General features: G+C 32.5%; 1 pseudogene across 1 annotated transcript; it reads right to left on the minus strand.

The window, feature by feature from the left end:
• Window positions 1–6,260: 6,260 nt before the first annotated feature.
• Window positions 6,261–13,244, minus strand: LOC149162281 (uncharacterized; annotated as a pseudogene). Its single transcript, XR_016261916.1, has 3 exons — window positions 11,783–13,244; window positions 9,488–10,658; window positions 6,261–8,726 (listed from the first exon to the last, which is right to left on the minus strand). The product of XR_016261916.1 is annotated as an uncharacterized LOC149162281 (transcript).
• Window positions 13,245–25,468: the final 12,224 nt, after the last annotated feature.

Raw genomic sequence — 25,468 nt, forward strand, 5'->3', positions numbered from 1 at the left:
GTTATAGAGAAAATCCATTATATGAAAGAAGCTTTCAAACTTTCATTGTACGAACCTTCGCACTCCACACAATCTATTAACAAGATATCAAATACAGAAACATGATTTTCAAAACATTAAAATATTAATACTAATGTATACTTTCAAAATAATACAAATGCATATGTACTCTCAAGCTTTCATTGTGCAAACCTCCACACTCCATAAAACTTATTAATAATTAAATAACCATTAGTTTTGTGCCAAAATACAAATGAAGCTTTCAAGTTTCCATTGTGCAAACCTCCACGCTCTACACAATCTACTAATATCAAATTACACGTGTACTAACTCCAGAAAAGTAAAAAACACATTACAATTAAAAAACCCCTCCGCACAAATTTAAAGCACAATAAAAAATTTGTGTGTTTCATACATTGTCTCGTTTTGAACACATAGACCAAACTTTTCATGGCACAAATTTCTACTCAATTAACTCACTCGTCGCATGGTTCACATATTTCTTTTGCCGCATAACGCTTCTTCCTCACATAGATTGAAAACACGGTGTCTTTAATATTGTATAATACTAGTTTTTATAGTCCGGTGGTTACGATAATTATTACAAAAACGACATAAAAGTGATCAATGTAAAGAGTAACATTAACAAATCGCTTTCACAGCCAACATACCTACATATAATCTGGCAAAAACAATAATAAATCTGAAGCTGGAATGGACATCTAAGCTTTGAAATCACTCTATCTTACAAACAATGCACATATTCCGTTCTCCCGCACATACTTCGTCTTCCACGCAATAAAATCTCTACACATGGAAAACCCCTACAACCGCATCAATTCTAGCATGATTGCACAAAGCAGTGACGAAAGGACTCCATTCTTCGTACATACTTTATCCCTCGCACAACAAAATCTCCGCACAAGGAAACAATAATATTAATTGGATAGTTGTTTAGCCCCCCGCCCCCTGCAAGGCCTATGCAAAGAAACATCAATTCTCGCATCATTGACCAAAACAATGCCAATGGCAAAGCACTCACCAACGAAATGTCAAAGCACCCCCGTCTATGCAAAGGACCCTTCTCCCACACATACTTCATCCTTCGCACAGCAAGAGTTCTGCATAAAGAAACATAATAATATTAATTGGAGGTTAGTTCAACCCCCCGCCTATGCAAACAACTAGCAACCGCATCAATTATCACATCATTGACTAGAGTGGTTGTATCAAAACAATCATTATGCAAAGGATCCTCATTCTCTCGCACATACTCCATCATCTACACAAAAAGACATAATACTATTAATTGGAGATTTGTTTAGACTCCCCTCATGGAGCCAACCACATCAATTCTTGCATCATTGAACAGAGCACTAACATAACAGTGTTAGCGTCTCAGCGCTCACCAACGCAAAGGCAACTGACAAAATTAATCTACACAAAGAAACATAATACTATTAATTGGAGATTTGTTTAGACCCCCCTCATGGAGCCAACCACATCAATTCTTGCATCATTGAACAAAGCACTAACATAATAGTGTTAGCGTCTGAGCACTCACCAATGCAATGGCCACTGACAAAATTACTTTTATTTTGATTTTAAAATGAATTATCAAAGACCGATAGATACCAAAAATAAAATGTCTTCCACCAAGGGAATTACCTCCCATCAGAGCTTCTTCAACCAATCATAAATTAGAAATAAGATTTACTGAAAATTCAGAAATTATTTTTTGAATTTATGCAAAAATAGAAATATTAAATATTTTCCTAAAACTCAAGTTAAAATTGTAAAAACACAACCAAATAATGCACAATCAATGCAACTTGACCACGAATTGAATGTTATAGTCCCTGGCAAAGCAAGAATTAATAATAATCACAAAGTTACATCATATAAATTCTTTTTATTTTTTCAAAAAATGAAAAGCATAATATACAAATTTGAGAGTTGAAAAAAAAAATTTATTTGCCAGTACTAATATTATTAATTGAAAAGCCTACATTTCAGACTTTAAAACTGGAGGTCCATCATTAAAGAATCACCATGTTAAGAATGGAAGGAATAGAATTTAAAAGTCTGTAAATAATATTGATCTTTTAAATAAAATCTTATAATAAATCGTTTGGTGTTAATTGTAATTTAATATTAATAACTATGTTGCTAGGAAACGTGGGTTCGGGACGGGGACGTCATTTTTTGAAACAAGGTGCGTGGGTTCGTTGGGGGTAGATTATAATTTATATATATATATATATATATATATATATATATATATATATAATATAAATATTATATTTTATAAATTATAATATATATGAATTTGTATATTTTTCAACTTTAAACAAGAAAACTAAAATATTTATGATTTAAATTTTAACCGTATTGATTTCAGAGGTTAAAGGCTAATCAAATATCCTCTTTCAAGATATAATAGAGCCCAATTTATGTATTCTTATTCACTGTCCAGATTTCAAGATTTTTGCCAAATCCCTTGCCTACTCAAGAAATCAAGTTAATTGCAAAAGCTCTGACAATCAGCAAGTTTAAGTTCTTATGAGATGGAGCATGTTCCAGGTGTGTCCTTCGCAATGGCATTGTAAAATTTGGGAAATTTGCTCTTAAACAATATCAGACTTTGCCTTATTAAACAACGATTTTTCAGAGAACAGGCTATGTTTATTGCTGATCCATCTCTGCTGTAGAAGACAGATTTTAATGGCTGAAGATCTATTATTTAAAGGCTGATATTCCATTTATATACTGCTGTAATGCTACCAGGTTCCACCGTTTTGACCTTCACTACATCTATTGGTGTCTAGTTAATTGCATGGTTGTTTATGCTCAGAAATTTTCATCATTTTAAGTTGTAACAGCAGTGAAAGTCTAATTCTGAGTTTATAAATAAGTTGTCTAGTTATTTGAAGCATTTTCTCATTGCTGCAATGACCCCTGTCCATGTCACTTGAGAGAAAATATAAAACCAACATGTACAGCAGTTGTCCTTCAACTATTTGATAAAATACCTCAATTAAGACTCATTGAAACTCAATTAAAAACTCAGAAATTTTAAGAGAAAATTGAGTATATTTGAGTTGGGAATATTACATCTACATCGACACTTTCCAATCCTTTCTGATGTATCAAAAGAACCCAGTTTATGATTTTGAAGTCTCGGGTTCTTTCAAGAAGAACCGGGTTCTTTCAAGAAGAACCGGGTTCTTTCAAGAAGAACCGGGTTCTTCAGGGTTCTTCTCAGAGGTACCCGTTTCAGCACCTGGAACGTGGGGACGGGAACGCGGGAAGAGTTCGAGAACCCTTTCAAGAAGAACCGGGTTCTTCAAGGTTCTTCTCAGAGGTACCCGTTTCAACAGCCGGAACGTGGGGACGGGAACGCGGGACGAGTTCGAGAACCCCACCCTTGGGTTCGGGAACTCGTGCAACATAGATTAATAATAATTTTATGTATCCTTTGACTTTTTATCAATCTATAAAAATATATACACATGGGTTTTGGTTTTTTCATTATTAGATGTAGCTTAAGTGCATTTATTTTCATTATTACTTACGATGAAGGCATATGCATGCTTTACTCATTGTTTACTATTTTCTATAATACCTTTGGAAAGTAAAGACAAAGATAAGGATACTTGAATAACACATTCATGATTTGAAAAATGCATTGCTTAAACAACGTCAAGTTTCTTTCCCTTGTAGATTTCAACAAAGGTTGTAGAATTATAAGTTTACATATATACAAAATCAGTGCATAATTATACTTCCATAAAAATATTTAAGAATATTTATAAAGATAATATATATATATATATATATATATAATGTTAATGAAAAGGCTAACTCAACAATTATAATTTTTTCATATTATAATGACCTTTTAACAAGGGCACAACAACTTTGGAAAGGCAAATCTCGTTTTTTATATAAACCAAATTCCAATAGTAATTATAATAATACCTCTTATGGACCCATCTAGCTTATATATAGTAAGACCTTTAGTACCTAAATCACAAAACATGCTCCTAGGAGTCATGTGTCATAGATTCCATGTGTTGAACATGGATTTACGAGGACACCTATTGAACACGATTTTGGCACGACCTATTCACAAGACATGCCAAACTCATGTTTGACATGTGCCCTATACATGTCCTGTCAAAAAGTGCCATTTCCATCTTTTTTTCTTCATTTCATTTAGTAGGTTGAAGCTCTAAAGACAAGGCACATGTCAAAATCATGTTCAACATGTGCCCTACATGTCCCAAGTTTATGACACGTCTCTTGTTAAAAAGTGGCCCATGGGTTTAAAATAGGCACCCTTTCTGTCTTTTTACTTCATTTCATTTAGTAGGCTAGAGCTCTAAAGTGTTTTGGACTACATTTGAGTGTTATAGTGTAGCTTTGAAGGGATTCCAAGTGCCACACAATGGTGTACCTTATATGTGCACACCAACCTCCGTTTTATTTCTAGGCAAAGGGAGAAGTGGTTGAAGGGAAAGATAGAGATATGGGATGTGTTTACCTAATGATATAGGTTTGGACAATAGTGTTGAGTTGACATTAGCCAACTTAGATCTTATTTAACCAACGCTAGAGCTGGTCACTTTTGATGATAATGATCCTCGAGGGGTCATCCTCCACAATGGGAAATGCACCAATTGGATTAGATATATAAGAGGTGTAGACGAAGGACAAAGCAATAGTAATGATACTAATTTTGATTATTCTAACATAGAGGACTATTGACAATCACGAACTATGAGATTCACACATCTAGTATTTATGTATCTACTCTATATTTTATATTTACTATTGGCATTCCCACCTCTAGTAACAATGACTCAATATTTATGTACTACATTTTGATTTTGATGATCAAAAGAAAAATTACAATTTATGGTTCTAATTTATTTTGTGTTTGTTATTTGATTATCATTGACATAATGCAAGTACTAAGTAGTAAACTAGTCGTATGATGAAATTTGTATCATGTAAATGTTTGAGTTTCTAAATTCTAACAATTTTTTAATCTGCCTATATTTCATCTTTCTATATGTAATATGTTATTTTCTTTTAATATATATATATATATACACACACGAATGTTTAACATATAACATATAATCTCGGAAAAAGAACATGAGTTATATATAACACCAATGTCCTCTTTCCAAGATTATATGGCATCTCAAACACTCACATTCCATATGTCGTTAGGTCATGTGACTTGCATAAATCCATGATTAACAACTGTTATGATAGTTTTGTATCTCATACTATAATATTTCAACTTATGGTGAAATACTGAACATTACAATTACATGATCAACCATCATGTTTGTGCATAATATCTAATAAGTCTTTGCCAAAATTGATTTGCTTTCACCGTAACGCAGGACTTGAAATTAGCAAAATATTACTCTGTAGATTGCATAGAAGTCTCTAAATCACTTTGACATTCTTTTATTTTTTTATATGTCATTAGGTCATGTGACTTTGCATAAATCCATGATTAACAACTGTTATGATAGTTTTGTATCTCATACTATATTATTTCAACTTATGATGAAATACTCGATTACATGATTGACCATCATGTTTATGCATAATATCTAATAGGTCTTTGCCAAAATTGATTTGCTTTTACCGTAAAGCATGACTTAAAATTAGCAAAATATTACACTCTTTATGTAGATTGCATAGAAGTCTCTAAATCACTTTGACATTCTTTTATCTTTTTTATATGGGCAATTGCATTTTCTCTTTGCTACTAAAGATCATTAATCCAACTCTGCATTAGTAAAATCCATTTCTATGCAGGGCATTAAGCAGTGGGAAACACTCAATACAACCCCAGGATTCTATTCCTCTTCTTACCATTTGAACATTAAGTGTCATATAGTCAAATTGCACCATCTGAATCACAGCCCACAAAAATAGCCACCTAAACTCCCTATGTCAAAATGCACCATCTGAATCACAGCCCACAAAAATAGCCACCTAAACTCCCCATGAATTCTCTTTTTCTCCGCCCCACTCAAACTTTTACGATGCCAAGAACACACCCACTGTAGTGTTCACAATCTGTTATCATCTCTTCATCTTTTGAACTTGTGTATGAAATTTATTGTCCCTTTCCAATATCTTTGCCCAAAATTGATTTTTCCACCGAGTGAAGCAGGGGTCAGTACTCACTCTAAAGTGCAGTAATGCCGATGGCTAGAGCTGCAGGTTGCAAGGTCCTCTTAAGATAGGATCAGCGTTTGTATCCCTGTATAGAAGAAGAATTTTCATCCGACGTCATGTAGTTTGTCACTTCAACCTTGGGTATTCAACCATCCTTCATAACTCTCTTACATCCTACCATTGACCATCTTACAGAGAGATTGAATGGCACGTTTAAGAATATGTTAGATATGCGCACCGGTCAATGACACTCGGATTTGGCGCCCTTCCCTATGTTTTCACTAATTGCAATATATTGTTGGCCTTCCTGCCAACAATATCTGGTGATGCTCTACTCATGCATAAGCAGTGTTACAGCAAAAATACTTGAGTAAAGAAATAACTTGGGAAAACAAACACCCTGCAACCAAAAAATGATGTTGTGACCCACCAATCAATCATCATTTCTTGTAACACTGTAATCATTCATTTAGTTCCGTTCTTGAATGATATGGTTGCCTTTACTTTGCAACTCCACAGTGATACAACATAAACAAAAATGTTACTTTGACAGTTCTCATTAGTTTCACGACTTTATGTAGGAGAAGGAATTTGTTGCTCGTCTATCTTCCTCTATGGAAAAGGAGACTCTCAAAGACTTGAGTTTGCCGCCCTGATGATTGATGGTAGGACCAAATATACTTCTCCGAAGCATCACCCATTCTGCAGCAGTTTGCTAATTGGATATTGCATTCTGCCTTTTATCTCTGGAATGGAGGCCGGCTATGAACCCTCTCCGCAACTTCTTCGAGGAGGGTGGTGTTAAGAGGTTTGAGAACAGAGGTAAGCACAAACGCCTACATTACTGGATGGAGCAAAATCTTGTTGACCTCTTGTATTTATATCTATGTAGTCGGCTGGCCCGATATATATCACACGCTAAAGAATAAAGTGCAGGCCTTCTTCCATTGTGTGCTCCTCTCCAACATAGATTTGTCTGTCGTCCAAGCAAATAGACGTGCATCCATCGAGCACTAGCATTAGCTGGTCAAAAACGGGTTTGGAGGAATCTCCTAGATCATGGAGATTAGCAACATTATACCCAAGAGCTTGGCAGCTGATACAATTCCCAGCTGTGTTGCAAACATCGCGATTTTATCCGAAAATTTTGGGAAATTTGATTTTTTGGGGCCAAACAAACTCAATAAATTTTTCAAGAGAAAAAATCGCCATTTTATCATGAACCACATGGAAAAATCCCAAATCCATGGAAAAAATCTATGGGCAATGGATAGCTGGCGATTTAAGTGATTTTTTTTTGAATTTTTGAACTTCTGTATTTTTTTAATTTTTGCGTATGTTTGCCCATTTTAACCAATATTGTCCCAATTTTTACATTTTTTTTTCCCTTTTCTGGACCCTTGCCGATTTTATCCCTTTGCTGATGTCAGCAACATTGATTCCCAGAAACCATGGTAGAATGAAGGCACCTAATAAGTGTAGGATAGGCATTTCAGCTCTGCAATCAACAACTAAAAATCAATTAAGGTGGAAGTTGGATGTCTGGAACATGCAGGTCCAGGCAAACCAATTGGTCTTGCATAAATGACAGACAGCCCCTGTGCACGGTTTGAATAGCCAGAAGCAGAGGGGGTCCATAGTAAGGCTGCTGCTTGGTTATTCCCGTGTATGCTGCAAAGGACTGACCTATCCCTCCTGTGCAGAGAACCTCGCTGTTGATGGGAAAAAACGAAAAATTATAACATGTCATTAATCTTACCTGCAGAACCGGTAGAGAGAGATAAAAAAGAACAGCTAAACATTGGGTTCCTTGTCAATGTCAATATACTGAGGTAGCCTCATCGAATTTGATGTCAAGTCGTGTATATTAGGCCGAACTGTCAAAACTGTGACAATAGTTCAACAAATTCATAATTTTGTCAGCAATCATATCCTACATCCCAAAATCTGATCCATGGCAGCATGGGTGTAAATATCAACTTAAATGAAGTTGCCACTATAACTACAAGATTAGACAAGAAATTAGCTTGCAGCAGAAAAAGCCCTGTGACCTTTCTGAACTTCTGTAGGTGAACTACAAAATTACAGTTGAAGTTTGAAAGACGCGTCACCATACATGAATTTTAGATGACTGCCCTGTTATAAGCAGATTTTCAAGCCAGATAAGCACATTAGATTAAACACATTAACAGCCCAAAAAACTGCTCATAACATGGAAGTCATGGTCAACTTAACTATAAAGCCAAACCACGTAATACATTAAGAATTTCAGAAAAATGAGGTCTCTGAAGAGGATAGCTGCTCCAGCATCTCTGCATCAAAGACTTCAGAAGAGGAGGACAATCTGAAGGGATATCTGGCCGTAGTCCACATGCTGCAATACCTACAGCAGCCTGCACAGGTGAGTAGCCTGCATAAGGAGCTTGGCAAGTGAGCATTTCCCAAAGAATCATTCCAAAGCTGTAGACATTGCTCATAGGCGTTTCTGATACAGTTTCAGGATCTGCGGCAATGACCTGTTTGATAAATCCATGCAGATAAGTAAGGTAAAACACTGTTATCAGCTATGTGTAACAGATCTATTATTAATGTAAAGAACCACCATACAACGAATATTACTGTTTCCACCAACAGGTAAAAATCATTGGCATACATAATAAAAGCTAAAGAAATGCCGTACAAACATCCATAAGGCAAAATCCAGACAAGCTCCAAAACTAACAGCAATGGACCAAGCCTTCTAATTCTCACTACAACACACAGTCCAATTCACCCGAACGTGACTACTTGCTCTTGGTTAACATAGAAACAAACCACCTAAGCATTTTAGTAGCAAAAGAATTTTGGAAAACACAGCAGAAAGCTAAGAATCCACCTCACCAATCTGGAGAGTGGTAGGGCAGTGAAAAAAATTCAAGATAATCAAAGAGTGGATCTTTGATGTCAATACTACTAGCAATATACAACCTTCTAAAGAATACCCAAAAGCAAAATTGAACTCAGCAGCAAGAGCACTCTAGACAGGCGCAGGAATTAAATAATGTCAAATCTGAAGAACAAGAAAGAGATTCAAAGAAAATAGCTTTATACTTGTAAGCCTATCACCCTTCAATGTCATCGGAGAAGACCTTAAGAAACTAGAATAACACATGATTGTGATTCTTTACAAATCTTTCAATAAAATCTACCGAGAGCCAAAAAGCGAAAGAGTTCAAGAGCAGAAAATGTTCAGATAGCCAGTCCCCTTGAATAAATATCGAAGGATGGATTGACAAACCTCAGGTGCAAGCCATTTGTATCCGCCTGTCTCATATTCAAGAACCTCTCCCAAGATCTGACAAGGGTGAACCAGTCCAATATCTGCAATAGCTGCGTTTCCTTGCTTGTCAAGCAATATACTCATTGTATTCAAATCTCTGTGCACAATCCCATGGTCAATCAAGAAGAAAATCCCTTCGGCTATATCAATGGCAATGCGAAGCACATCTCTTAGTGGAAGCTTCTTGCTCCTTTGAATCAGTTCATGAAGAGAACCCCCTTCCATGAATTTTGTAATAGTGCACATTCCATGTGTGTCATCTACACAAATTCCATAGAAGGGGAGAATGTTTCTGTGCCCACAAGTCATGAGCTCCAAGATATCTCTTCTGAACTCTACCTCGTAAGAGCTACTTTTCTCACACCCTCTCAGTTTTCTCAGAGCAACCTTTTTACCTTTGTATGTACCCTTGAATAGTGTTGAAGTTATTTGCTCCAAGAATTCGACCTCTTCAAGGTTGGCAAGCCATTTATCTAGCTCTTCTTTGCCAGAAGAAATTGTCTGCCATTCATCTACTTCAACTTGGACAGAAGAACCCAGATGAGGCATTTCAGGTAACCTGTGAGGGGGTCGCTGCTCTGGGCAGTCCTAGCTAAACTCAAATTCCTTTGAGGGTGAATCCTCTGTTGTTTCCCCTCCCTATTTTCGTGTGCTTCCATCATCAACTGCTGCACTTGTTGAAGCCTGACCAAGAGAATCTCGCCCTTCACACCCACATAGCCCAAATGTGAGCTTCATTATTTTAGGTTTCTTAACTGCTGATTTAAGGGCACTTTCAATCTTTGTTTTGGAGCACTTATCTTGACTGCATTGAATGGTTATGATCCCTAATGTGAAGTTTTTTTTCTCAAAGAGTTGTATTTCCTTGAAGGAGATGCCAACATTTTCAAGTGCACAATTCACAGCAGGCCAGGAAATAATGGAATTACAAGCAAATGTGATCTTGAAGAGGCAAAGCTCATCATCAGAGAATGCAGAGTTAGACTTCGGGGATTCAGATGCATCAGTAGGTGGATCTTTAGTACTGCCCACTTCCTGTATTATAACTGCAGGATGGTCTTCTGTTGCTTGCTCTATCAAACGAATGTGAAGAAAAACTTCCTTCATATCAAATTCAGCTTGAGCATAGCTGCCACATCCAAATCCAGAAATACAAAATGATAGTAAGGAAAACACAATCCAGATATTGAGATAAAAATTGAAAGCAAATGCAGATGTTAAAGAACAAAGACCAAAACTTCTCCCAGGCCTAAAATGGATACTAAAAAGGGCATTTGAAATTTTAAGAGATCACTAAACAGAGAATATACAAACAAAAAATTGAAGAGCCAGATATTAACTTTAAAAGCATAAAAAAAAGGTGCTTTAGAGGTCAAAGCAACAGCAAGAATTACAGATTTACATAGATACGAACACCAATTCAAGATCCACCAAACCCTAATCCATATGCTCACCCAACATTTTTTTTTTAAATGAATCGAGGAACACTCCCCAAGGGGCTGAACCGCATAGAGTGGACTTCCTTTGGCTTAGGTACTGGGTCTGAGGGGCAACTGCTCTGCCAAAGTTGCAGGTGACATGCACTCGGCCTCATCCCTTTAAAATTCATTCCATTTGGGTGAGGCAGAGCACAGCAAGGATAGAACTCTGATGAAAGGCTTAATACTCCGTCGACCTCGGTAGTAAACCAAGGCCTCGTTGGCAATCCCAAAGAACATTAAGGGAAAAAGATTCCACATATTGATAGTTTGAAACCATGTCATTGCAAATCTTCAATTTTTGGTCTAATCTCATCGAGATATTCAATTTGCATGGTACAGATCTCTAAGTAATCTTGTTTGCAATATGAATCTGTAATTTGCTTTGACGAGGGGTGCAGCATTTCAGTATAAACAAATGCACTACAAGTGTTGCACTTGCAAAAAACTGGAGATTCGGACTGAGAAGATGAACACCAATTGAAAAAGATCTGGAAAAGAACACCAAATATTGAACATCTGCAACTTTATAAATCGGAATTTACAAAAACGCTACATCTCTTAACAGATGTCATCAGAGTGCTTTTATAATTTATGCATATAGGGGAGGAAGATGATTTATAGAGTGCCCCAGCTCAGCCGGCTCACCATAAGCAAAGTTGCAAGAGGGTGAACTGCAATGATTGAAATCTGTAACTTCCTAATCCACAGCCTTGCCAGCTTAAAATCAAAATTGCAAAAATTCTGAGAAATCATAGAAGACAAGAGTACCCACCTGAGAGGCATTGAATCAAAATGTTTTCTGACATTGCTGATGAGCTTCTCTGGAAGCTGGCTCCCGGGGTATAGCTGCGTCAAATTCTTGAGCACACTTCCCCAAACCACCTTCCTGCATTCGTTTCTGGATCCATCTCTGGATATGGTGTCCAGATTCAACGTGTTCTTCAGTGTATTAAGAGCCCCTGCGACGTTTTTCCCCAGTCTCTGCCATTTCTTCTGCACAACATCCTTAACCCCACTGTTATTGCCGTTGCTGTTGTTATCAAATTTCTGATTTTTGGAAGAACCCAATACACTATTATCCCCTGCATCAATATCTGATCTCTCCCCATTCCTCACCAACACTTGCTCCACCATGTCCTCATCTATGCTTGGCCTGCTGCTCCAGCATTCCAATGCTGCCGCCATTGAAGAATCCTTATCCAGATCTATTCGAAAACTGCTGTACAAGTATTACTATTATAACTGCATTCTGCAGAGACCCAAATGTTTGATGAACCAAAACCAGTTAGACAATTTGTTCATCAATGGGATCTGAAGAGGCCGGGATGCTTGATGGGTATTGAAGAAGCATGTCTAAAAACTTGGGCATTGAAGAATCAAGCTCCATATTTCTGAAACCCCACAACTGCAACTGGCCACACACAAAAATCTCAGAACATACAAAGACTTAACCCCTCTGAACTTGATAGGACTTCGTGACGGAAAGAAACAATTGCAGATCATTGCATATACTAATCAGTTGTCCACACAGCTATTATATTACACTGTATGAAGTATCGAAAAATGAAGAGGAATCATATGGGTTTCACTGCTAAATCTGTCAAGATGTGTGCGAGAGATAGGAATCTGCGAATCTCCATTCACACTCAATCATGGTGCAGCGATTAAGGCGTGGAAGGGGATTGTTAAGGGGGAGGAATGCATGTGGGCGCGTGCGAACATGGGTAAAAATTTGTGTGGAGCGTCCTTGAAGCTGTACAGGGGAGCACCTCTATCTACATCATTGTTGCTGCGTCCCAGTGCTCATTCATTCCGCTCGTGTGAAGGAAACATGGTTACTTGGGTGCATTTACATCACTAGAATACCATATCAGAAAGGGGTGCAGAAAACCATTATATATATAAAACTGAGTGCAAGTTTTTCAGTATTTGATGTTGTTTGGAGCTTTGTCTTGTGCATATGATCTTTATATCCATTTTAATCTTTCATGGATTCTGTCTTGTTTCCTCTTTTGGGATCTGTGTCTATCATTAACCTTAGACATCCATTGGATTTATGTTTTTTTTTATATCTTAGGCCTAGTTGGTTGCACATTTTTGGATTGCCCTTTTTCCCAAGCAATAAGGATTATGCTATAACTATCCCCACTTTAGATTTTCCATTGATTTGTCAATTCAAAAAGAGAAAACTCAAAGAAAGCAAGCCAAGCCAAATACAATGGAATGGAGGTTTGAATAAAGAGACAAAAAAAAATGAATGGGGGAGATGCAGGAGGAGATGCTTTATACATGGTTATGGAAGTTCAACTTCATAACTTCCTCCTTGAGTTCGTACTGGATTGTTTCGAGGAGTTTGAGAGTTTGGTTTCTGTCGCTATCGTCGTACATTATGATGTTGGTATTTGTCCAATGTATTGATTATTAGGCTTTCACATTCTCCTTGTGGTATGAGAGGTCCATATCAATTACTTTGACAGGTCGCTATCCATTATAAAGCATCAGGATGGTAGGGTTGCACATTATGAAAGTTGAACTTTCTGGTTGAGTTGAGGTAGCACTTTTGAGAATGTGGATTATCTCTGGAGTTTGGAAGTGAGGTTTAATGGTTTTGATTTTGTTAACCGTGAGGATGGTAGGCTTGCACTAGAAGTTGAATTTACTAGTTAAATGGGTTGAGGAATCATTTTTGAATATAGATTAAAATTTGGGATTGAAGTTTAATAGTTATGATTGTTTTTAAATTAATAAAATTAACTTATAAATATAAGTAATTTAATATTTTATTAAAAAATTAGAAGGTAAATAATGTATATGTTTTTTTATGAATAATGTAAGGAATTTTTTATTTAATGATAACTTAAATATATATGAGTTAAAAATAATAGAACAAATATTATTAGGTGTAATATTTAATTAATCAATTTAAATTTATTTTAAATTCAAATTAATTAAGTATTAGGAGGGATTAAATTTATTAATGCATAATCGTTTTTATTATTTAATTTTTGTATTGATTTTTTCATATTTAAAAAAAAAAAAAAAAAAAAAAACATATTATGAAATTTGATAGTTCTTGTGTTTGATAAATTCCGATTAAGATAAATATAGTTTTTTTTTTAAATAGTGCCACCTACATATATGTACATAGTTATTTATTTTTATCTAATATAATTTTGTGTTATTTAAAGTAGGGTCGACTCAATTTTTTATTATGTAACATTATGTTAGTTTGTCACAACTAATTTTCCATATTTAGATGTAAAGCACCTAGTTACTCTCAATGCAACAATATTTATGTAAGAGTTGATTTGCCATATTAAAATATTAAATAGGGATTGATATTATTTAAGTAATGCCACTCGAAATAACATGAGTAGAGTAACGTTAGGATTTCATGGGTTGTTGCCATTATTCTACGTAGTATGATGGTGTGACCATTAACCTACAATTTTTTCTATTGGCATAAAATTCAACTTTTGTATAAATATTGTAGCAATAACAATTACACTTGGAAATATTAATCCTCGCCTCATTCTCATAATGCTCGATGGTATTTATCCTCATCCCAATCCCAATTCTTATAATGAATTTGGTAATCAATATCATCCACATTAGCAGGTCCCCACTCCATTGTTAATTTTAAGGTTTTATAATAAGAACTTTATGCATTGGCACATTCAAAATGCTTGCCATTTATGTTTAGAAATATGCCCTTTGTGGATGTTTTGGTAAAGAGATAGTCTAAACATTCTATGAATTGTTATTTCTTAACTGTTAAAAACAACAAGAAGTGAAATTTACAATTTTTTGCCATGGAATCTAGCCATAATAGTTTTAGATTAATGAATTGCAACTATAAAATGTCAGCATTACATAATCGAGTTAAAATAAGGGTATCTAAGGGTGATAAATGCATTTTACATTAAAAATGGCAATTTTATCAAATCCAAATTTTCTATTTTGGCAATAACTACTTAGCCTAATTCTAGTTTTTTCAGGGCTAATTGGATTCCAATTATGACAAACCATAAAAGATTAAAAATATATAATGTTTAGCCTTATCCAAGGGAAATTACTCAACACAAACTCCTTTTGATGTGTGCAATAAAGTATTTTAAGTTTGTGTTGGGCCTTTTTGGACTTCCATGTGCGAGAATAGTAGTACAAATAAATTTTAATGTTGATTGTGACGTATATGTGTTTTAAATTGTGTTTGACCCTCCACATGTGATTGCTTGACCTTCAATGCAATATTGATCCAACTTCAACATCAAATCTACAAGGTGATAATGTAGGATATAAATAAGTAGGTAATTCAACACACCACTTCAACAACATTTTATTTGTGCATGTTATTAACTCGCCATAAATGTGTGTTGTTGGGTGTGAACACACTTGAAATATGTAATTAATACCTATTTTTATCATGTGAGGCATTGTACTTAATCACTCATAAATAACTTAACTAAACAACATGACTAAAAGGGTGCTTGATCAAGATTGGATACATCAATCAATCCCTAGTTATAAACAAAAATAGCTAGGAAAGTAATATGTCACACAATATTGCATTGATCATTCATGATCTACACTTTGTAATTTGATTAAGCCAATGCATTCCTATGCATCTTTGACCTTGGGTTTTCTTTCAATTATCAAACCATTTCCAAATGTAAGCCATCTATCTTTATCAATGATTGGGGATTATTGTGCATATGGTCATGAATGTCACCACAAATAAGTTAGAAGTTATTGTGATGATTTCTTTGATTACTATTATGTAATTCAATTCTCTCTAATTTAATTAAACAATGAATAATTGATATCATTTTTCTCATTAGCGAATTTCCTAAAGACCCTTCTATCAAAGGAAGGTATTCATTATTTAATTGTATCTGCATTAATCCATTTTAGAGCCCAACATGTTCCAACAAACTAGGTGATCAAACATGATAATGTCAATTTGGGTTTCTTCTTAGTGATCAAATTGGACTAACTCAATGCAAATCATCCTGAAATTAAGTCTTGGGATAAAGAAGGTAAACACCCTCATCATTATGGGATACGTCTAAACATAATACAATTTGGACTTTTTTCGACAATTATCAATAAAACCTTACTATATGTTTTTTGGCCAAATTGCATTTTTTAATGCATAAATGGATTCAATATCCTCAAATACCCCTATTGAATATAGATTGTGCAATCTCAATAATTGATATTTATGATTTTAACTATTATTTTAAATTTTTGGTGAAATTTTAATTAAAAATGGTTAGAAAAATATGACAAAAAAAGTTCAAATCATAGCATGTTTAGACTGCATTTTCATTATATATTGAGGCATTCATTCTAAACCTTCTCATTATTGTAGCTAATCCTCTCATTATATAGATCTTCAAAATTTGCAAATACTTTAAATAGCTATATAAATTGATTCTTTGTAAATCAAACTCATATAGTCATTTTTTTCTACTTGAATCATATTGCCATATCACGACAATTATTTTATTAATTTCATAGTTTACTTTTTCTACTAATTATATATTTTTCATTAGCACAATATCTCATTTTTTAAATTCACATTTAACGATTTCATTTTTTATTAAAATAAATTTATTTTTTCACAAATACTTTTCAATCATTTTTTATAGGCCTAGTCTAACTTATAGACGAAATGACATTTTTTCTAATTCATTTTAATCAAAATCACACATAAATTTTTAAAACAACAAAAAATCACATTCTTTGCTTGAAATTGCGTCACCAAATTTTAATAAATTCCTATTGAAAAAATTATTTCCTATATAAATTAGACTACATCATTTTTATATGTTAATCAATTTTACTAATCACTCTTTTAAAAAAATAATAATAATAAGAAGAAAGCAAATATCTTTACATCATTATTATTTAAGAAAAATAGATAATTAATATTATAATGAATAATTTCCTTATAAATATATATATTTTTAATAAAAATAATTATTTTAAATAATATTATAAAATCATAACATTTATATTAATTTAATGAAAGACTAAGTGTCTTTAAATCATTAACATTATTATCAAAATTGAACTCAACCATAATAAACATTATTATCAAAATTGAACTCAACCATAATGTTTGAGGTTAGTAGCATTAACATTATTATCAATAAACATGATTATAAACAAGAATACTCATCAGCATGCCGTTTCTTTTCTTTTTTTTAACACTAGGATAATCGGTAACTGGTGAGAGTTATCCTGAGCAGGCCCAGGATCAAATCCAACTGGCTGCCACTATAAACCTAGGCTAGGTGCAACAACCTGCAAGCCACACATAGCAATTAACTTATGCCTCAACAAGAGCCGAGACGTCCACCTTGACCTAGGCTAGGTGCAACAACCTGCAAGCCACACATAGCAATTAACTTATGCCTCAACAAGAGCCGAGACGTCCACTCTGGGGTCGCCTACTCTTCCAGCCAAGACACAACAGGCCATATACTCAACAAGATTTGAACCTCTGTCTCGTGGGTTTCACCCAATGAAACTTACCGTTAAACCCCATATCACTGTACAGCATGCCGTTTCTTTTTAAATAAGTCATAGATTCTTATGATTGGTTATAGGTGATAGTTGCACCCAGAATTTACAGTCAACATGGAAACAAATGGACGTCAATATTATTAAGGCTCGAAGAATACAATTTTTTTTTAAGGGAATTTTCCCTGGGTCAAGTATTGAAAAAGTTTATTATTTATTTTTTTTTTTTTATTTTTTTTGGGGTGAAAAGGATTACAAACAAAGGATACATCTGGATAATGGATAATTAAGTTAAATAAAAATAAAATAGAATGATCTTTTTTAAAGTATTTTTTAGTTAATTTTAACGAAAATTTTAGAGATTTTTAAAATTTTAAATTTAGATTGTTTAATTTGTAGAATTCCAGTGTCTTATGGGTTTTTCAGGGTACTAAATCTATTTATCCATTTTAAAATGTCTTTTAGCATGGATATTTCCATAGTGAATAAAAAGTTGTTGTTGAAGACTTCTTGAGAACTGTGTGTTATGTTCATGGATTATCCAATATTTTTTGTGAAGGTTGAACATAACACACCAAAACGTTGAAGGGTTCACCTGAAAATTTGGGCAAATGCATGAACATAACACACCATTCTCCAGATGTCTTAAATAACAACATTCAAAATTATATTTTAAACAACAAAAAATCACAATCTTGCTTGAAATTATATAATACAATTTTGGTGAAAAGCATTATTTGGTAACTATGTCAAATAAAACTAATAATTATAATTATTAATTAAAACATTTTTAGTGATTGAAATTACATAAAAATAAAAAATAAATTAAAAAACTAAAACACAGGATTTTGGATAGACGGTGATTGGGTGCTTTGTTAAGGGGCTCTTTGATATGAAGTCCTTGATGTGATATAATGAAGATGTAGTCTTGTCCATGGGGTCTTGGATAGACGACTCTGTTAAGACACTTCTTAATGTAAAGTCACATTGCACTGATATGCCAAGATTACAAAAAAAACTTAAAAACTAAAATAATTAGTAATTATAATTATTAATAATTCAACTAGTTTAGATTCATTTTAATTTTGTAGATACAAGTATGAAGAAAAATCATATCTTTAGAAATGCAATAATAATATTTATTTTTATTTAATAATAAAATAAATATCTTTAAAACGTTAATATTATTATAAAAAATTAAAGTGAAAAACAATGCTTGAAATGATGATGATGATGATGATGATGATGATGGTGGTGGTGGTGGTGGTGGTGATGGTTAACGTCCACTGAGACCAAACTTTGGTCTATCGGACCTAAAGAAACAAATTATTATAGAAATAGATATGATTAATATTATTATAAAAAATTAAAGTGAAAAACAATACTTAAAATTATTACCATTATTATAAAAAGATATGATTATAAGCAATACTATTATAAATAAAATTATAAAATAATAATATCTAATTTTATTTAATACCATTATTATAAATAGATATGATTATAAGCAATATTATTATAAGTAGAATTATAAAATAATAATATCTAATTTTATTTATAAAAAAAATAAGTATATTTAAATTATTAACTTTTAAAATAAAAGTTGCAATTAAAGGCAATGTTTGAGGTTATTAACATTATAATTAATATAAATGAATATAAATTTTATAAGAAACCATATTATTATGAATACAATTATAAAATAATAATATATATTTTTATTTAATGAAAAAAATTAGGACAAAAATTATAATTGAATATAATGTTTGAGATTATTAATATAGTTTAATTTATAGACGAAATAGTTTTTTTTACCTAATTCATTGAAATCTAGTAATACAATTTCAAGTATTTTTGTTGTTTAAAATGCATTTTTGAATAGTGTGCAAGGGGTAGCTTAAGTGGCAATGGCCTTGGAAATGAAGTCTCATTGAATTGGAGATCTTGGGTTCGATTCTTGTGTTACCCTCCCCGGAAAATGAGAGGGTCCTACACAAAAAAAAAAAAAAATGCATTTTTGAATGAATAAATAGATTCAGCCCCATGAAAACCCCTAAAACACTCAAATTATGCAATTTAAACTCAAGTTTTTAAAAATCTCTTTCTAATTTTAATTAAAATTAATCAGAAAAAATGTGATAAAAAAAATTATTTCATCTATAAATTAAACCATATCTATTAATATTATCCTTATTATAAAGAATAAAATTATGAAATAATAATATACAATTTTGTTGGATAATAACGCAAGTGCGTTTAAATCATTAATACTAACAAAAATTGCAACTAAACCCAATGTTTAAGGTTATTAATATTATCATTCTTACGAATAACTTAATATAAATATGATCCTTTTATGGAAAGAAATTTTATTACGGACAACGAGTATAGTTATAAAATAATTATTATTATTTTAAATTTTATTTATTTTTTAAGGTAAAAGAATAAATAATTGATAAAAAAATATTATAAGTAATAAACTTAAATCAATTATAAATAAATAATTATACAAATCTTTCAAATTATTATAATAAGATAAATATTTAACAAATATAGAATTTGACACTATTGTTTTTTCATATTAAAAAATATAGAAAAATAAAAGGTTATATAGTCAAATCTAAAAGGATAGAGCATATACACTTTTGTAGATGTTGGTAGTAAGAGAATTGATTCTTCTCGGTAAGAATAAGAGGTTATATAGTCAAATCTAAACGGGTAGAGCATATACACCTTAGTAAATGTTAATAGTCATATCATTAAAAGGTAGAAGGTCCCTTATTCTAAAAGAAGAAATCTCATACACCAATTTAATATTTATCTTAACCATAACCTTTAAATTAAATTATTGTTATTTTTTTATAATATTATTTTTAAAAATTAATGATGATTAACAACCTATTTCGTTTTAATAAAAGTAATTTTTAATAGACCAACCTAGTTTTATCTTAAATTTGGATCTTCCAAGCATCAAGAGGGATAAAGTTCGGAGATAAGATGGATCTAAGCTGGTACTCTTGCAATCCATAATGGATTTCCTCTAGTCTTTAAATAGACGCATCAAGAGGGATAACGTTCAGAGATAAGATGGATCTAAGCTGGTACTCTTGCATTCCATAATGGATTTCCTCTAGTCTTTAAATAGGCGCATCAAGAGGGATAACATTCAGAGATAAGATGGATCTAAGCTGGTACTCTTGCATTCCATAATGGATTTCCTCAAGTCTTCAAATAGTCTTCATCAAAGCCTTCACAATGCAATGATATTTATCTTGTCATTATACATATTAATTTGGTCAAACTTGATCACCCTTTTGGATAGTTTTTATTCCCCTACAATTATCTCCCATGCTCAACCCCTTCAGTGAGATTTGAACCTGGGACTTGATGGGGACATAAATCAATTGATTTACATCTCATCGGTTATATATAGATGGTGTGTGTGAGAGAGAGAGAGAGTAAACACACACTCTCTGACGAACTCACTAGACCTTTGTTTTAATGAAATACACATTGGAGTAAACCATATCGGCAATTCTCCTCATTTCGAGGATGGTATGTAAGGTAAATCGATTGGTTCTAGTTTTGGAAACCTAACTGATTGGGGACATTGAGTGAGGTCCAATAATATCGATAAAGGAAACTAGTTTGAGGACTTGACCCTGATGCCTCCTACTTATAATTCATGACACTCAAGCACTTGAGTTAACCCATTTAGGTAACTCTCACTATAATTTAAGCATAGTTTATTTATTTTTTCCGTAATTTATTTATTTTTGAAAGAAATTGATTTTAATTTTCAATATATTTGATTTATATCAAAAATAAATAAATTATGTATAAGTTATAGTAACACTTAGCCTCGTGGTCTAGCTCTAGTGGTTGAGTGTTGCATATTACAAGTAGAGAGTCTCAAGATCAAGTCTCTAAATTGGTTGTCTTTGAATATTATTGAGCCTCATTCAATGTCCTTATTGGGTTAGATAGCCAAACATGCAACAATTTATTGTGGGCACTATCTTCGAAATGAGGGGAAGCGGTGAGAGAATTTCCCCAAGATGTGTATTCTATTGAAAAAAAAAAGCCTAATAAGTTAGCCCGAACAATTAAGTGTTGTGAATTACAAGTAGCAGGTCACAAGTCAATATCTAAGCTTCGCTACCTATATAGATGTTATTGAACCTCACTTATATCTCTACAAAATTAGATTATCAAAATTGCGACCAGTCAATTTATCCTAAATACCATCTTTAAAATGGAAAAAAAAAATTCCAAAAAAAATCTATGAAATATATATTCCAACTTTTATATATATAAAAATTATAACAAATATATATTCCAACTTTCATATATATATATAACTATAACATTATTAACATTTTTGGTAAAATATAAATTTTGTTAATATAATGATATTGTGCAATATTTATATATTGGTTATATGAATAAAAGCCAATATAAATCTTGTCAATATAATGATATTGTGCAATATTTATATATTGGTTATATGAATAAAAGCCTTTGTTCAATAAGAATGAGTTATATTAGATTTCCTTTTTACACATAATAAATTTTGGATTACAAAATATTTAATAATTTATTTTATATTATCGAACATAAATAACTTTAAATGTAATAGAAAACTCAAACATGCAAAACCATTAATGTTTCATATCACCTACAACCACTATAATAATTATAATAATTAAGACATCTACTTTCAAAAATAAAATGCTAAATATGAACAAGGAACCTTTGGGCACTTGGAATCTTGCCTAATCACATCTGATAAAGATCATTGCTTTTTGAGAAGTAGCTGAAATAGCCTAGAGGGCCCCATTTCAGATTCTCACACAAACCCTATTGAGGACACAGGTGGGGGCTACATATTTAGGAAGGGTTGCCAATCATTCCGATAGCAATATTACGACACAATCCCCCTTTCGATGTCGTATTGAAGGAGTCATGTTCATAAATATTATTGGTCCATCGACAACTAAATGTGCTTCGTCAATGGATATTCACCATTCTTGTCACCATCATATGATTTTATTGGAATGTAATGGGACCATGTGTAACCCATCGCCACTACAACTTAATCACAAAGCAAATTTGTTTCCCGGCTTCTATAAGTATTATTATTATTAATTATGATGAGATGGATGAGTACATATATTTTTTCCGCATAATTCAAAGTTTTGTATCACTCAAACACAAACTACAGAACCAGAATTGTTATTACAAAGGGCATAATCTTAATCATTTGGTTTTGGTTACTACATTAATTATTATATTAAATTAATTTAAATGATTAATTATTATATTATATTAATAAATAAATTTTTTTGCTATTAGATTTTTTTAAATGTTATGTGTTAACTTCATGTTAAGCGTGGAAAGAATTATATATTTCCCTTATTGATCTATGTTTTTTTTGTATATTATTATTTATTTTTGACATTGATTTGTTTTCTATATTAAATATTTTTTTTCAAATGCCATATGTTGACTCCATACTGAGCACATAAGAGTTACACATTTCCCTCGTATTGAGTTGTAGAAAGCATCTCCATGTAACAATTTTGGAAGTTTTCAATGATGATAATTGCGAAAAGATTGTTCAATTCTTTGTGGAAAAATAATTTTAATATAACATTAAAATATAATTAACACTTTAAAACTGGGAAATTATCATTATTTTTTAATAGAACAAAGTTATGCCATATCCTATTTCACATAGTAATTATTTTGAGTTATGATATTTATTTTAGATTTATTTAGTTAATGAAATACCTTTCTGCGACATGTTGATTCCATATTGAGCACATAAGAGTTACACATTTCCCTCGTATTGAGTTGTAGAAAGCATCTCGATGTAATGATTTTGGAAGTTTTCAATGATGATAATTGTGGAAAGATTGCTCAATTCTTTGTGGAAAATAATTTTAATATAACATTAAAATATAATTAACACTTTAAAACTGGTAAATTATCATTAATTTTTAATAGAACAAAGTTATGCCCTATCGTATTTCACATAGTAATTATTTTGAGTTACGATATTTATTTTAGATTTATTTAGTTAATGAAATACCTTTCTGCCACATGTTGACTCCATATTAAGCACATAGGAGTTACACACTTCCCTTGTATTGAGTTGTAGAAAGCATCTTGATGTAATGATTTTGGCAGTTTTCAATGATGATAATTATGGAAAGATTGCTCAATTCTTTGTGGAAAAATAATTTTAATATAACATTAATTAACGCTTTAAAACTGGTAAATTATCATTAATTTTTAATAGAACAAAGTTATGCCCTATCTTATTTCACATAGTAATTATTTTGAGTTACGGTATTTATTTTAGATTCATTTAGTTAATGAAATACCTTTCTTTTAACCATAACATAAAATATTTGTTTAAAAATCTGCACTTGGGAGCACAACCATACAACAAAAGTTACAAAATTGTTTTCCCAAGCTACAACTATCACCATTCTTCTACTTCTCGAACATAAATAGACAACATAATCAATCTATTCTAATACTTATAGGACTTGATGCATATATCCTCCAAAACGTTTCTAACAACCTATAATCTCTAGATTGCATTATTAAGCTTTCACAATGTATTAGATGCACAAACATGATAAATTCCTTCATCCTCCTAGGGAGGAATTGGTACATTCAGATCATGAATACTAATTAAATTGTGATTGATTGAGTTACTTGATGATGGATTTCCTTGCTATTGTTGGCTCAGGCTAAGTTGAATACCTTTGTTGTTAATGGTTAATGATGTTGAGTTCCATGTTTGACAAGCAATTCCATTGTAGTAGTCAAACTAGATTTTGTTTGATCTGTAGCTAATAAAGTTCACTTTTCATTTGCTAAGTTACCTCATCCCAATCCTGCCATTGCCAATCGATCCCTACCAACCCTCCTTGAATTCTCCTTTGCAATATCGAGATCCTGTAGTGACTAGAGTCAATGATCTTGCACATACCCACCAATGCAACACCACCAAATTTCTACCTTCCCTTGGGGTGTCTATCTCAAGCTTACCAATATACTTTTTGTCCTTGTTAAAAACACATTTTTAAACATCCCCAAATACAAATCTGGGGAAAGAAACTGTCATCCTAAAATCCCTCTTACTCTTATCCATTTTTTCTCTAAGCTTGTTCCCTATTCACTACAACCAGACTCTCATAAATTCCCAATGTTTCCACCCATAACCATATTAATCTACCTAAGACCAAACATGTTGTAATCCTCCTTTTATATATTACCCACTATCAGATTCGAAACTTATAGATAATGAACCTTTTTTATAACCCTAGAACTTAGCTCTAACATCCCATTAGCACAACATCTACCCCATCTTCTTATAATGAGGAAGTAGGCGGACAAATCCCAAATACATCCATTAACCACAAATAAATAACATCAAATGAATTTGTAAACTCTTATCTTCCCCTAAGATAGATAGGGAAGACTCGTGCTAACCCCTTTCCTACTGCAACTAAACTTCCAACATCATGATACGAGATGTGTTCATTAACTCCTCAGCATATTTTTGGGAAAAATACTAAGAGGGGTGGGGGGTGGTGAATTAGTATTTTAAATGCAAACTTTCGAACTTGATATTCTGAAATATGTATGCTATTGTTATTAAAACAACCTGCGTATGTATGCTACTTCAGAGAAGGAAACCAGTGTATATACAGTTTACTGATTTTTCTAGCAAATGATTATCTTTTATCATTGTACCAGAAGATTAATTTCTTTTTATTATCCAGTAAAGAACATAAGAAATCACAATAAATGAGCAACACACATAGAACACCAAGATTTTAGGCGAAAACCCAATGTGGGAGAAAACCATTGTTGTTGTTGTCTTTTTCTTCTTTCTTCTGATATAAAG

Source organism: Pinus tabuliformis, chromosome 5_2 (assembly GCF_031772625.1).
Source record: "Pinus tabuliformis cultivar Carrire ecotype Pingquan chromosome 5_2, CPIR1, whole genome shotgun sequence".
Classification (NCBI taxonomy): Eukaryota; Viridiplantae; Streptophyta; class Pinopsida; order Pinales; family Pinaceae; genus Pinus; species Pinus tabuliformis.